At 36.7% G+C, this 14,246-nt stretch overlaps 1 pseudogene; it reads left to right on the forward strand.

The window, feature by feature from the left end:
- The window catches only part of LOC137387290 (zinc finger protein 420-like), a 76,084-nt pseudogene that overhangs the window by 8,863 nt on the left and 52,975 nt on the right, over positions 1–14,246 (forward strand).

The raw sequence follows: 14,246 nt of genomic DNA on the forward strand, positions 1-14,246 counted from the left end.
ATTCTTATAGTTAAATATTTTTGCAAGATATTAAAAACAGAGAAATACAGTCAAACATGGATAACTCGAACTTCAAGGGACCGAGCAAAAGTGTTCGAATTATCAGAGCATTCAAGTTATCAGAGCACTGTCACAAGTCCATGTATTTACTTATTTATTAGTAGATACATGTACATATGCAAACTATAAAATAAATCAAAAGCACAAATGGCTTGTTTCAAATTAAATGCTTCTAATGTAAAGTTTAAAACGTTTTTATCAAAAAGTATAGAGATTTTTCTATCACTTGAGATTGGTTTGTTGTTTGAGGTGATGTTATTGCCAGGACGTTTTTTTTAGATTGACATTGGCAAAAATTGATCGTTGTTGAAATGCTCAAAAGAAAAGACATCTTTTTCTTTTGAGCGTTTTACCCACGATCAATTTTGCCGAGTTTTCTTGAAGTTTATGCAACTTCAAGAAAAAGTTACCAAAGAAAAATCCCTTACTTTACCTGGGATTCGTTAAGAGCAACACTCCGAGGCAGTTCAATTAAAAGTTTTACGAGGTTTAACGGTACATTGTATATCACTCACGCTTTTTGAATGGATACTTACTGAATGTACACACGTATTCTGTGTTTAGGTCAAACGATGAATAGTTTTTTTAGCTATGACAACGTATACGTATAATAAAAACAATTTTAAGACGTTTTAAACATTCAACATTCCGACGTTGATTCAACACGGAATCAACGTCGGAAAACTATTCGTCACGGGCTAGCCGGGTCACGCACTCAATAATTTTCGCCAAGCACATACAAAACAACATGCTGTTTTTGTTTTGTATGTGCGTGGCGAAAATCCTTGCGCGCGTGACCAGGCAAGCCCGTGCTATTAATCGTATAGCAGTATAAATCAAATTTGACCAAACCTTTAGAAAAGTCGTTGACAAAATTATTTTGCCGATGGTGGTAATAACAACGCTTATGAATTACGAAAAGATGAGGTTTACCTCTATGGCTTTGAATAAAGTGATTTTCTAAAGCGATAACAACCGTTTCGGTAGCCGTTGGGCAAAAAAACAGTTCGAATTAACAGTGTTGAGTTCGAGTTATCTATAGCAATTTATCATTACGTGGGAACGGACCAAAGAAACCGTTCGAATTAACCATGTTTTCGAGCTATCCGTGGCCGAGTTATCCATGTTTGACTGTATTACAAACCTTCGGCAATTAGACAATGCTATAGACTGGTGAAATGAACACGTTTTTCTTGTGAAATGCGCCCTTCTCAATAGTTCTACTATCTGCCGCACGGTTTTATTGGCGTATCGTTGGTTGATCTTAATTTTGATTAAAAAAGCTTTTAAATTTTTTTTTGCGAATTCTGGCCAAATTAATCTGTCTATTTGTATATAATCCGATCAGATGGGTAAGTCTTAGGATATTGTCGACAATTTTCAAAGACTTGGAACATATTTAAATAGGTTTATATGTGTTTTGTATCGTTATTATACTTAAACGACTCCATTGAAAAAGGGTTAAATATTGTAGCAAATTGCGTTATGCTATCTGGTTTATGTTGCAAATTTACGTGGATACAAATCGAAGTCACTGCTGGTAGTGATGAATGCAATGTATTTATTAGTCACCAATATCACCGTAAAATATTTGCCGCTCCAGTAAATCGCATGAACAATATCATGTCGCCTCATCTGTCAAAGCCTAGTTAGAAAAATGTAAAATGCGAATTACAGCTTTATGTGGCTTAAAACCTACTGACAGCTCAGACAGAACAAACAACTGCCAAGAGGAAATATTGAGTCACTTTGGACCCCATTGGTGGACACAGGATTGTCCTACTTCCGCTGACCAATCACTAGCGACAGCACCGACATGACCTCGCAAGCAAGCCAGCGAAACGGGTTACATAATAATGCACAATTTTCAGGCTGAGCATGCTGACTTTTAAATACTAAAGTAAACAAAGGAAACTAGCTAGTGTGAGAAGGCTATTGCGAGAATGTTACAAATATTTTGATGAGATTTCGGTAGGCCTACAAGGCTTTGCGACGCTGTTGATGAATAATTTTCATGAGTTGTGTGCACATGCATTTATCATAAATCTCTCAAACAATTGCTCTGCTCATGCTTGGTCGTGGGATTAAGCAGTATTTGATAAAGAATAAGCTTTTTGTATAATTCTCTCTAGATTAACTCTCATTCGTATTGTAGTAGCAGAAGTGAAAATAGAACCAGAATCTGATGGTGGTGCTGATAACCTCCACTCAACTGGTTAGTTAAAGATTTATCAGATAATTATGATAACTGGTGTTGATCAACTCTGATGTTCGTTAGTTGAATGAATATGATAATCACCTTCCTATATTGTGGTTTGTTAGTAAAACTAAAATCTTAAATCATACCGAAGTTGCAGTGTAAGTGTAAGTACACACACATATATATATATATATATGTACCCTACAGGATATATATATATATACCCTACAGGATATATATATATACCCTACAGGATATATATATATACCCTACAGGATGAAAATATTCGATGGATATAAAAATTCGCCATTTGGCGAACAGTCAAACGCGAATTATTTAATTCCGCGAATAATTAGTTTTAATTTTAATCACAAGAGAGAATAACTACTGCCTCAAATTAAAACTAGCCACTAAGCATTAATGCTAAACGTAGCTGAGTTCCAAAACATTTTTTAAAATCATTGCTGGGGCTTCAAGTTAACCCCATTGCCAATGCATCACATTTTTTTACAAAATTATTCAAGGTTGTCACAAGATATGCAGAATGGCTTCATCGCAAAACTCGCCGCTAGGCAGAAGTACTTAACGTAGCCGAGTTCCAAAACTTTTTTAAAATCATCACTGAGGCTTCGAGTTAACCCCATTGCCAATGCATCAAACTTCTTTACAAAATTATTCAAGGGTTTCACAAGTTATTCGGCATGGCGTCGTCATCACAAAAATATCTCCTACAGTCTTTTTACATTGAAATCAACTCCATCAACCTCTAATACCGAAGTTGAGGACAATAATGATTCTGATTTGGACATTATGGTATGTATTTGATTTGCTGTGCAGATAAGTTTTTCCATAGTTAACTGCGTTAGTTAAGTCTTTTGTTTAAAAACTGATCGCTTTCATTAAATACTTCAGCTATTGTTTTTGTACTTCCTTTACACTTATTAATATTTTTTTTTTTTGTGTTTACTCTGGGTTGAAAATGAAACAGAACCTATTCCGATTACTGAAACTAGAGACAAGTAGTAATATTCACCAAGGCAGGAATATTGGCAGAGAAGCAACCAGTCAACATTCATCATCAACAACAACTCCTTGATATCGCTGCAGCAAACATGATTAAATTATATATTCTATTTCATGTATAGATATATTATAATTTATTACAAACTTGAGTGTACAAATAAAATATTTTAAATACAAATAAAATTTTACAAACGATGAATGGAATAAATAAAAACAGTTTAGCCCATATGGCGGTTGTCTGGCAATGAAATTAAACTGATACTCTTGATGAGTAAATACTAGTGTGTAATGATGCTCTCTGACTAGTTATTTTGGTAATAGCAGCTCTATATCGCTGTCACTGTCTTGACTAGATGTTAAAGGCGATTGTCTCGTACTACATGGCTGTAAGGGAGTTATCATCAGAACTGTCCTCGTGGCTCACTATTGCAAAGTTGTGTCAGTTGGCAAAAAATTTGTGCCCGTAAAGGTGTTTTCGTTCCTTTTTAAAACAGATATATTCTCCTCGTTAGCAGCTGCGGTCATTTCTACCTCAATTTCAAGACCTCCCTGAATGATTGGTGAACTTCTAGGAATGACAAATACCACCCTTACAGTCATTTAGCTTCTGTGTATGGTGAAAAATATTTCTCTTTCACTAAACATGGAAAAATAAATATTGCGTTTTACCAAAGAAAAATTATATTATTAATCTAGTAAATGGTTTTGACAAAAACTCATTACTTACCACAAATTGTTGGTTCATCAAAGGCCTCCAAATCGATGAATATTCGTAAAAGCCTCTGAACGCAGCAAGAAATTTATAGCTTAGCGCGATCAACTCGGTAGTTGTAAGCTAAATAGAAACCGAAACACGCGGTGTGCGCATGCGAAGGGTTAATTCTATTGCTAGCCACAATAGAGTTAACTCTTAGTAGAGAGTGATTTTGTTCACCCGCGAATAAATTAGTCCGCGAATATACATGAAAAAGGCAGTTTGCACGAAACTTTACTCCGCGAATAAATTAATCCTGTAGGGTATATTTACACAGCTTTTATAAAATGCGAGTCATTATATGAAAGTTATGAGCTTTGATATCAGGTGGTATACTGAGTTTCTAGTCATGTATATTGTCTGTAGTATATATGTTATGACATTTGTGTAAGTCAAATCATTCAATGTATCTAGAAATCTGTTACTTAAAGGTTAACTAGCAACAAAGTTCACATTACAGTTGTTTGATATCAAAAGATTCACCATGTCTTACTCTGCTGTGCTGTAGGTTCAAAATATGTGGAAATATGATTACAAGCTTTTAAAAGCTCAAAAAAGAACAGTTAATCGCAGTTATCACGAAACCGCCGTGGATTAAAATCAGTTTATTTCTCTGACATAGTCATTACGTTTGGTTATTGTTTTGTCACGTGATGTTCTCACGTAAATTGAAAGGCCAATAAAAGGTTCAATATAAAACTTCTCGTAGCACTAGTTTATGACAAACACTTTGGGTGTTACCGAAGATCCCGTATCAAATATAGATGCTCGCTACTTCACATTTTTGTTTCGGCTTGGTTTAATCGTCTAGTGGTAATCTGATCATGTGATCCATACTTCGCGAATAATTTCTGCAGCATTTTTCGATTATCACAGGTGACCAACAGGCTCGTCATGTTTATCAGACAGCGATATGTACTCATTCGAGCTAAGGTTAACAAATTAAACGAATTTTCACGGTAGGCTATAAGTTGTCAGTGCTGAAAGTGACAGCATTACAATGACGATGAAATAGACGCATACCCTAGGACACTTATATTTCGGTAGTATTTAGTTTCGTGAGTAGCATACAGAGTAAAATTTCGCTGCAACTTAATTTCGCAGCTCAAATGAGTGCGAAAATATAGTGATGTGAAAATAAATGCAGTGGAACAAACATCATTAGATTCCTCAGGTCCAGTTCACTGGTACGAAATATTTTTCAATTTGGAACTACAGTACTTTTCAGACTATAAAGCGCACCTCTATATAAGCTTTATCTGCTTTATTTTCCAATAAACGATAATAAAACAATACATAAGCCGCACCTTTGAATAGGCCGCAGAACTAAGGACTATGCTTTTTAACGTGGCAGCAACTTTCCTGTTTAAAACGGAACAGTCGAGAACGGCACCGTTTCGTATTATCCGACGCTTTTTAACTTAGTGCCTAACGGGACAGTACCGTGAGGCATTGTTTCGTATTTTCTTTCACCGCTAGAAGTTACTAATTGGAGATTCCCGTTAGTGCGCCCTAGCGGTTAAAGAAAAAGCCACAGATTAGCCGCACCCTTATATAAGCCACATAGCTCAAATCATCAGAAAAAAGTAGCGGCTAATAGTCCGAAAAGTACGGTAGTTTTTATTTGTTAACCACAGGTAGAAATGTGTAGGCGATATCAACAATGCAATTTGATAGCTTGCTGCCATTTGTTTCCTGGACTATCAATGACATCAAGGTCCCTGACGCAGTGACCTATGTGGTACCGATATTAGAATTCAAGTATTTATAACACGCGGTGGCCATGGCTCCAGGTTGTTATTGCTTTGGGTTGGTAATAAAATTCATCACCACAATAATTATTATTCAATTTTATGACTTTCCCTATTAGACTGTCATCCTCATCAGTTACAAATTCAATGACTAAACTAATATCATCATCATCTTCCTAATTTGTCTAGGCTTTTCCAAAAAAACTTATTATCTTAATTTGTTTGGTCATGCTGCTCAGTCGGTGTATTAGCTATAATGAGTTTAGCAAAAATTACCCAATGAGCCAACCACACACGAAACTTGCTTGCATTTCTAATATGACGATTTTATTGTGAATATCAATGAACAAAGCCATTTAATTTCGCGTTTTCGCTCATTCGTTATGATAGTTTAGTTTCGCTCATGAAATTTTCGCGAGAGTATGCTGCCGCGAAAATGCGAAAGTTAGATGCCGCGAATACATAAGTGTCCTAGGGTAAGGACAATGGACATGGTTTTATTGAATGCGTGAAGTATATTTGTGAAAGTATTTCGACGTATGAGGCTGCGTGAAAGTGTAAATAGAAGCCATATTGTACAACGTACGTCCCATTGGAGCCGTTTTGGAAAGAGATTCTAATCTACGGCGGTCTCGTGATGGCCGCGATTAACTGTTCGTTTTGAGCTTTTAAGAGCTTGTAATCACATTTCCACATATTTGGCACCTACAACACAGCAGAGTAAGCCATAGAGAATCTTTTGATACCAAATAACTGTAATGTGAATTTTGTTGCAAGTCAACCTTTAATGAGTTGCAGATATTCGCCGTATCTTCTAATCTACATAGTTTATGTTGTAGATATTGAACTTAATCTAGAATCAGAGAGTTTATCAGCCAACACACACTGTAATAAAGGTAAATATGATATTAGTTCAATGGATTTAATAACATTATATCACATTGTAATGTTTCCATGACAGGGAGAGAGCTACCCTGGCATGGATACTTATGTACAGTGAACCCCGGTTCTCGAACGCTTCGGTTCTCAATCAACTCGGTTTTCGACCAAAAGATTCAAGATTGTTTTGTCTCGTATCTCAAACATAAATTCGGTTCTTGCCAAACCGGAGCATGGTCTCCGGTTTGGCAAGAACCGAATTGGGATTTAATCGATTGGGAGTTTACTTCAGGAGCAAGATTGTTAGTTGGTCCGGCTCTGGTTACCATCTGGAGACAATGGGGATTAAGATGGGGAGCGTATCGGAATTAAACGTTCGGAACAGCTCCCGAAACAGCATGTTTATACGTTTAACGACGGTGTTATGAGCCACTTTCAGAAGGTTTTCAAACAAAGGGAGAAGTTTCGCTTCATAAAGTCTTTACAAAAAGCACCATCTGGGAGGGCGTCGCTTCTACCAAAGAGATTTCATATGGAGACAACTCCTTCAGTAAAATTATCCTAGATTGTTGGAGGAGGCTGCTTCTTCAAAGATGTGAAGTAAAGGTGCCATTGCTGTTTATATTTTCTTTCTTACACGAATATTGTTTAACCTGATCTGTTGCATTTTTTGCTGTTCCATAATCAATTTCTGCGATTTTTAGTATTGTACGTTTTACGATGTTTTAGGAGCAAAGCATATGAACTGTTCAATTTTTGTTTTCTTTTTAATTTTCATAAATAGAAAATATTTAATTAGAAATTTAACACGATCTATAATTACCCGTTTTTACCTATAGCAAGCAGTATACCTCGCAGTTTACGGTGTTTAATGTGAAAAAAATACTTTACCGATTTTGCTATTTCGACTTAGAATGAATTAATATTTACATACATTAGGTGCATTAGCAGTGCCGTAGCAGTAGTAAGCATGTCACAGCCATGCAGTATGCATAACTTGCATGTGTACTTTTACTACTGCACAGTACACTGTATATGTGGTACAACTATCTTTAGTGTGTGATAGAAGTGTTAGTATAGAGCGCATTACCCACTGCACAGTGTGCATTGTCAGGTGCCGTAAGAGCATTCCTAGTGGCCATTCTGTAGTGCTAGATGCCGTAGGAACCTTTTCGTTATACTGTACATACATGGACTGCACAATTTCATGAACGTTTTTATGTGAATGTTACTCAACTTCAAGTATGAGAGAACAAACAAATTGATCACAATCAGCAACTTGCATATGGTTGAGATGGTAGGTCTACCATGGTTTTATTTTATAATTGTAATGAGAATATAATACACATTGATACGCTAGGACAATTATCTTATTACTATACAGTCGGTTTTGGTATAGAAAGGGTTAAGTCATATGTTTCTCTCTGAGTGTTCGAACCAAGAATAGGCATCCTGCTTTGGTAATTGCTTTAGGTGTTTACGGTTAATGTACTGCCTCCAAATTAATCCTTCCGTACATGAAGCCTATTGAAAAGCTCAAAGCTTCTTTTTTACATTCTAACATATCTTTCTCTAGCACATAATGAATGTCTTTCTCATAGATTTTCTTTTTTATTGTGAATTTGTAGCTAGTCTGGTTTTGCTAAACTGCCATCTCGATGTGTTTATTGCTGGTTTTAACGCTTTTATATTGTTACAAGGCTCCAACTCTCTGTCAATGCAACATCTACAGTTGTAGTTATTTTTAAATGAATTAGTTAATGTAATATTTTTTATTCGTATCCATTTGAAAGAGAGTAGCGTTCTGGGGAATCATTTGAGAAAAACAAGGATGACAACAGGTTTCCTGTTTGTTTGAGCTTTGACATGTTTGGCTCTTGATTTTTATGAAGTAGCAATGATATACAGCCCCCCAAGGATAGCCGATGGCTCTCATATTTGGCGGGGTTTAATGATGAAGCTCTGTTGGGATGAACCCGAACACGACACCCAAACAAACAAATATGCTGAATAAAACCCCTTGTAAATTTACAAATATTGTGAACTATAGTGGTTATTTTACTTATCTGTTGAATTCATTTTGTTTTCAAATAAATATAGTATCCCAATATTGTCGCCATTATGGTCAGTCAGCTGCCATTCACAAGCATTCATGATATTAATAGTCACAATCGTAAATTAGCCCACATTCGGTTTTGTAATTCGATTTTGAGTATGAAAACTACACTGCACAGCTGTTCCATCATATTGGCCAGGTAAAACAGTGTGACAACAATGAAAGACTTTGTCATTTTATATTAGGGATGGCAAAATATTAATAAAAAACTAGGGAAAAAAGGTCATTGTTCGGGTAATTTTGGGTAAATTATATTCAATTTCAAGCATATACTACAACTTTTACCAATTTCAAAATTAGTAAAAGTAGGTAGTTTGAAATGTTTTATTTTGCAAGGATCCATTATTTTGATTAGGTATTACCCCTACATTGTAGCAATTCAAGGTTTGCTATTGTGACCTGTCGGGTCTACTGGCTGAATGAGCTAATGAAACGATAACAGCGAGTCATGTTTTCCAAAACCTAACAAGGCAACACGACCGCCCCGCAAGAATTGTGTTAGCTACGAAACCCAGGCCAGCACAATCCTAACAAAGCTCGATCAATAAACCCCGCCCATGTGAGAGCCGTAGGCTATCTTTTGGGGCTGTATATCATTGGAAGAAGTGACCAAAGCGTGAAACACCACCTAATAGCTCAAACTGAAAGTTTGCTTTTGGCTTCAGACATAAAATTTTATCTCTATCAGGATGGAACTCGCGTCTTCTGGTTCAAGTTTGACTGCATTTGAACAAAACATTAGCGAAACACTTTTTGAATTTCATTTTTCCATCTTTTAAAATTATTTTAGTAGATGAAAACCCACTAAAATATTAGTGGGGTTTTCTCCCCACTCTTCGTATTAGAATTTACCAAGTACATGCTTACAAAACTTCATTTTCTTTATTAACTATATGCACCATCCGATTGTAAGTACATCTCTGATGAAACCACAGAATGCATTAGTTTATTCAAAAAGGATAGATTTATACATTTATACCAAAGTACATGTAGAGGTTGTTATTGCTACTTGACTATATCAAGGCTGTGGCTGATATAAGATGCATACAGAAAGATGAACATCTTTTAAGTTTATTCACCCATAAAATCCCTTTTTTGGTAAATGCTTTACACCTGACACTTCTGACAATATCGGCACATTTCGATATTTGTACCTGAACTTACACTTCATGTTTGTAATGTTACGCAAATTAGGCATATTTGTGTTGAGCACTCCGAAAATCCTATATTACTTGTAGCAATGATAAACGGCCTCACAAGGATAGGCGACAAGCATCATGTGGGCGGGGCTTAACGATCGAGCTCTGTTGGGATGAACCCGAACACGGCACCCGATCAAACAAATAAGCTGAATAAAGCCCCTTGTAAATTTACAAATATTATGAACAATAGTGGTTATTTTACTGATCTGTTGGTTTTATTTTGTTGTCAAATAAATACAGTTGCCCAATATTGTCACCATTATGATCAGTCAGTAGCCATTCACAAGCATTCACGATATTAGTAGTCGCAATCGTAAAATAGCCCAAATTCGGTTTTATATTTAGATTCTTAGTATGAAAACTACACTCCACAGCTTTGCCTGTTGTCCCATCTCATTGGCCAGGTAGAACAATGTGACAACGATAAAAGACTTGGTCGTTTTTATATTAGGGTCGGCAAAATATTAATCGAAAACTAGGAAAAAAAGGCCATTGCTTGGGTAATTTTGGGTAAATTATATTCAACTTCAAGAATATACTACAACACCTACCTACTTCAAAATTAATAAAAGTAGATAATTTGAAATGTTTTATTTTCCATGGACCCATTTTTTAAGTTGGTTGTTACCCCTACATTGTAGAAATTCAAGGTTTGACTGACTGACTAAGCTAATGACATAATAACAGCGAGTCGAGTTCTCCAAAACCTAACAAGGCAACGCGACTGCCCCGCGGGAAGTGTGTTAGCTCTGAAACCCAGGCTAACACAATCCTAACAGAGAAAGCTCATCAAACCCTGCCCATATGATAGCCGTCGCCTATCCTTGGGGCCTGTATATCATTGCTTGCAGAGTTTGATATACACTTTTGTGACAAAAATGCTTGAGTAGGTATGGTACTATTGAGCCTGTGTTTCACTTATCTCACAATCTGTCAACTTGTATTACAGGTGAATATTGTGGTACCTTTACTCACCGCACTACTCAAAAAAGAGACATCGAGACTCATAATAGAGATAACCCGTTTCAGTGTGCGATATGCAGTAGCAGATTTGAATGTCATAGTCATCTAACGATTCACATGAGGACTCATACTGGAGTAAAACCGTTCCAATGCAGGATGTGTAGTAGTAGCTTTTCTAGACGCAATAATCTAGCAAATCACAGGCGGACCCATACTGGAGAAAAGCCTTTTCAGTGTGAAATGTGCAGCAATACTTTTGCTCGTCAGGATATTCTTGTAAACCATATGAGGACTCATACGGGAGAAAAACCATTTGAATGCAAGATTTGCAGTAAAAGGTTTGCACAGAGCGGCTATCTTAAAATTCACATGAGGACTCATACTGGAGAGAAGCCATTTCAGTGTAAGATGTGCACTAGTAGCTTTACTGTTAATAGTCATCTAACTTCTCACATGAGGACTCATACTGGAGAAAAACCATTTGAATGCAAGATTTGCAGTAAAAGGTTTGCGCAGAACAGCCATCTAAGAGGGCACATGAGGACTCATACTGGAGAGAAGCCATTTCAGTGTGAAATGTGCAGTAGTACTTTTGCTCATCACGATAGTCTTCTAGACCACATGGTGACCCATACATGAAAAAAACGATACCCATGCTTTTCTCAAGGCAGTCATCTAACTAGTCACATGAGGATGTGTAGCAGTAGCTTTTCTCACCGTAGTTGTCTAATAAGACACATGAGGACTCATACTGGCGAAAAGCCATTCCGATGCAAGATTTGTAGTAGAAACTTCACTAGTAATAGTAGTTTAACAAGACACGTGAAGACACAATTGTAGAGCAGTAATCTAGCAGAGCGCATCTGGACTCAATCTTGAGAAAAATCCTCTCAATGTAAGATATGCAATAGTAATTTTGCTTTGCATAGTAGTCTAAAAAGACATGTGAGCATACAACCATGTAGAGAAGTAATTTTAATGTAAGAAGCGTACTAGTAGGTTTACTCATTTTAGTAGTCTAACAAGACAATGAGGACTCGTACTGTAGTAAAAGCTTCCCCATGCAAGATTTGCAGAAGTAGTTTTGCTCAAAACTGTCATTTAGCAAAACATGATTCATAGTTTAGAGAAGCCATTTTATTGTACACGTAATGTTCTTTTGTTGTGTGATCACATCTTTTGCACATTTAATGATGGCCAAATTAATTCTGTTTAAAATATATTGAATGTTCGTATATATATGAATAACTCAGTGTTTGTGTGTATGTCCGTGTGTCCACCTCCAGCAAAAATGTTTGAGGAATCAAAAAGTCGCTGCGCACTCGATTAGAAATGGGAACCTTCAGTTCTGCCGACAAGCGCGCTATCCAATAAGCCAAGCAGCTATACAATGACATTATTATGGTCACACCCATTACACCTTCCAATATTTAATAGCTTCACGCTCGAAATTCCAGCTAGCATTACGCGTGAAGCCATACCAGACAAAAAAGATGTGCCCATAAATGAGCAGAAGTGCTTGAACTCACACGGCCAACAAAGCTATTGCAGTCACTCCAGTCAGTACAGAGCTGAAATAGGCACTGCAGGCAATACAGTATGAATTAAACAGAAATAAATGCGTACACAGAAATAAACACACTTCACAAAAATATACAGAGGCCTTCATTTGAAAGTTAAATTTGTAACTGTTGGATATCTGGATAAACAATAACTTTTTGTTGCAAAAAATTTGTTATGACACATGCACTGCCATTCAACTGATACGTGATAAAAATAAGATGTCCAATAAATGACAAGCTTTGGTTGTCTGGTTGAACCAAATTGAACATGACTAACAATAGGCTTTTGCTCATACATACCTGAGCTTATTCTTCTGACGCTGATTCATCTGATTGGTTGCTATTGATGGTCAATATTTTTAGCAAGGCTTTTCTCTGGTACACCATTCCTTTACACCAAAAACATGATAGTTTACACAACAACTAAGGTTTCGTATTGCATTTGTTCAAGTTATTCCTTGATTTTGTAGTTAGAAATCCTTAGAAAAGTTCTGTGACCAAGCCGATGTCATCGACCTTATCGACTGATTTTATTTTAGCCAAGCCGATTAAATGGTCCTTTGAAATATTGTTCTATGGTTTTGTCTTATTGGCTATTAGCTGGCACAGATTTTGGTGGCAGTGATTTTGAGATCTACCAGGCTGAGGATAATTACTCAGAGAGCTCTTCAGACTCAGATGATCCAGAATTTTATACAATAGAATTTATATATGTCATTGTCAGCACTAGTAGTAATAATGGCAGTATCCAGTATGGGCAAGTCATCATATATTGAAGCAGTTGGTAAGTAACCCTAATATTTTATTTAGCAATGTCATGTGCTGTACTCTAGAAATGCTTTGCTGATGTCCCCCAAAGATCAACAGATCTTTTTTACCTGTAATTGTTTTATCAACAAATTCCTTGTCAACCAGTCATATTATTTTATGTTGCAATGCATCTTTTTTTCTAGTTGTATCCCTAGTCGTTTGGGGCTCCACAAAGTGCCAGAGGAGCAAGCAAGATTGAGATTGAGGCAAGAAATTCGTGACGGGGAGAAGGCTGTACGTGACAGCCAGCCATTGGATCTTACCCTGATGTGGGCTGTCGGTAGGTCGCAGCAAAATTGGTTAAGGATGACAGCTATGAGCTTGCTGATGGTGTCCCAGATTTCACAGTGCAACAAACTGGTCCTACACACAAGTACTGTTTGATAAAAATAATTGATAATGGAACTATGATGAGCATTCTACCATTCTTATGCATGGTCAGCTGCACAATGTTGAGTCAGGTTACTGATGATGACCTGAATGCCATGAGTTTTTTGGTGCTACCATTTAGTAAATTTTAAGCCTGGCACAATCATGATGAGAATTGAATCCACCCTTCCCCTTTTTAGTCTTCATGTTCACCCAATATACTCAAGTTGCATAATGGTGGTCATGTAAGCACGCAGCTGGTTATTTTAACACAAGAGGTCTGCTAGAAAGGGACTCTCGGTTTATCTCCGGTAAGGCTACTGCTGAAGAGATCATTGAGCTACATGTTCTGAATACCAATATCTATATGACCATGTTCCCTCGTAGGAGGCTATGCTATAGTAATTAAGTGGTTTAATAATTAGTAATGTAAACAAGTTTCACTCATGAAAACTGAGTGTCTGTCATGGTTACTGCTGGAATATAGATTTTATATAAAACAGTGCATTCCTATCCTGTTTGTTTGTTTAGGCACCCTGATCTTTCTATTCAGCAAC

The sequence above is a fragment of the Watersipora subatra genome, chromosome 2 (genome assembly GCF_963576615.1).
Source record: "Watersipora subatra chromosome 2, tzWatSuba1.1, whole genome shotgun sequence".
NCBI lineage: Eukaryota > Metazoa > Bryozoa > Gymnolaemata > Cheilostomatida > Watersiporidae > Watersipora > Watersipora subatra.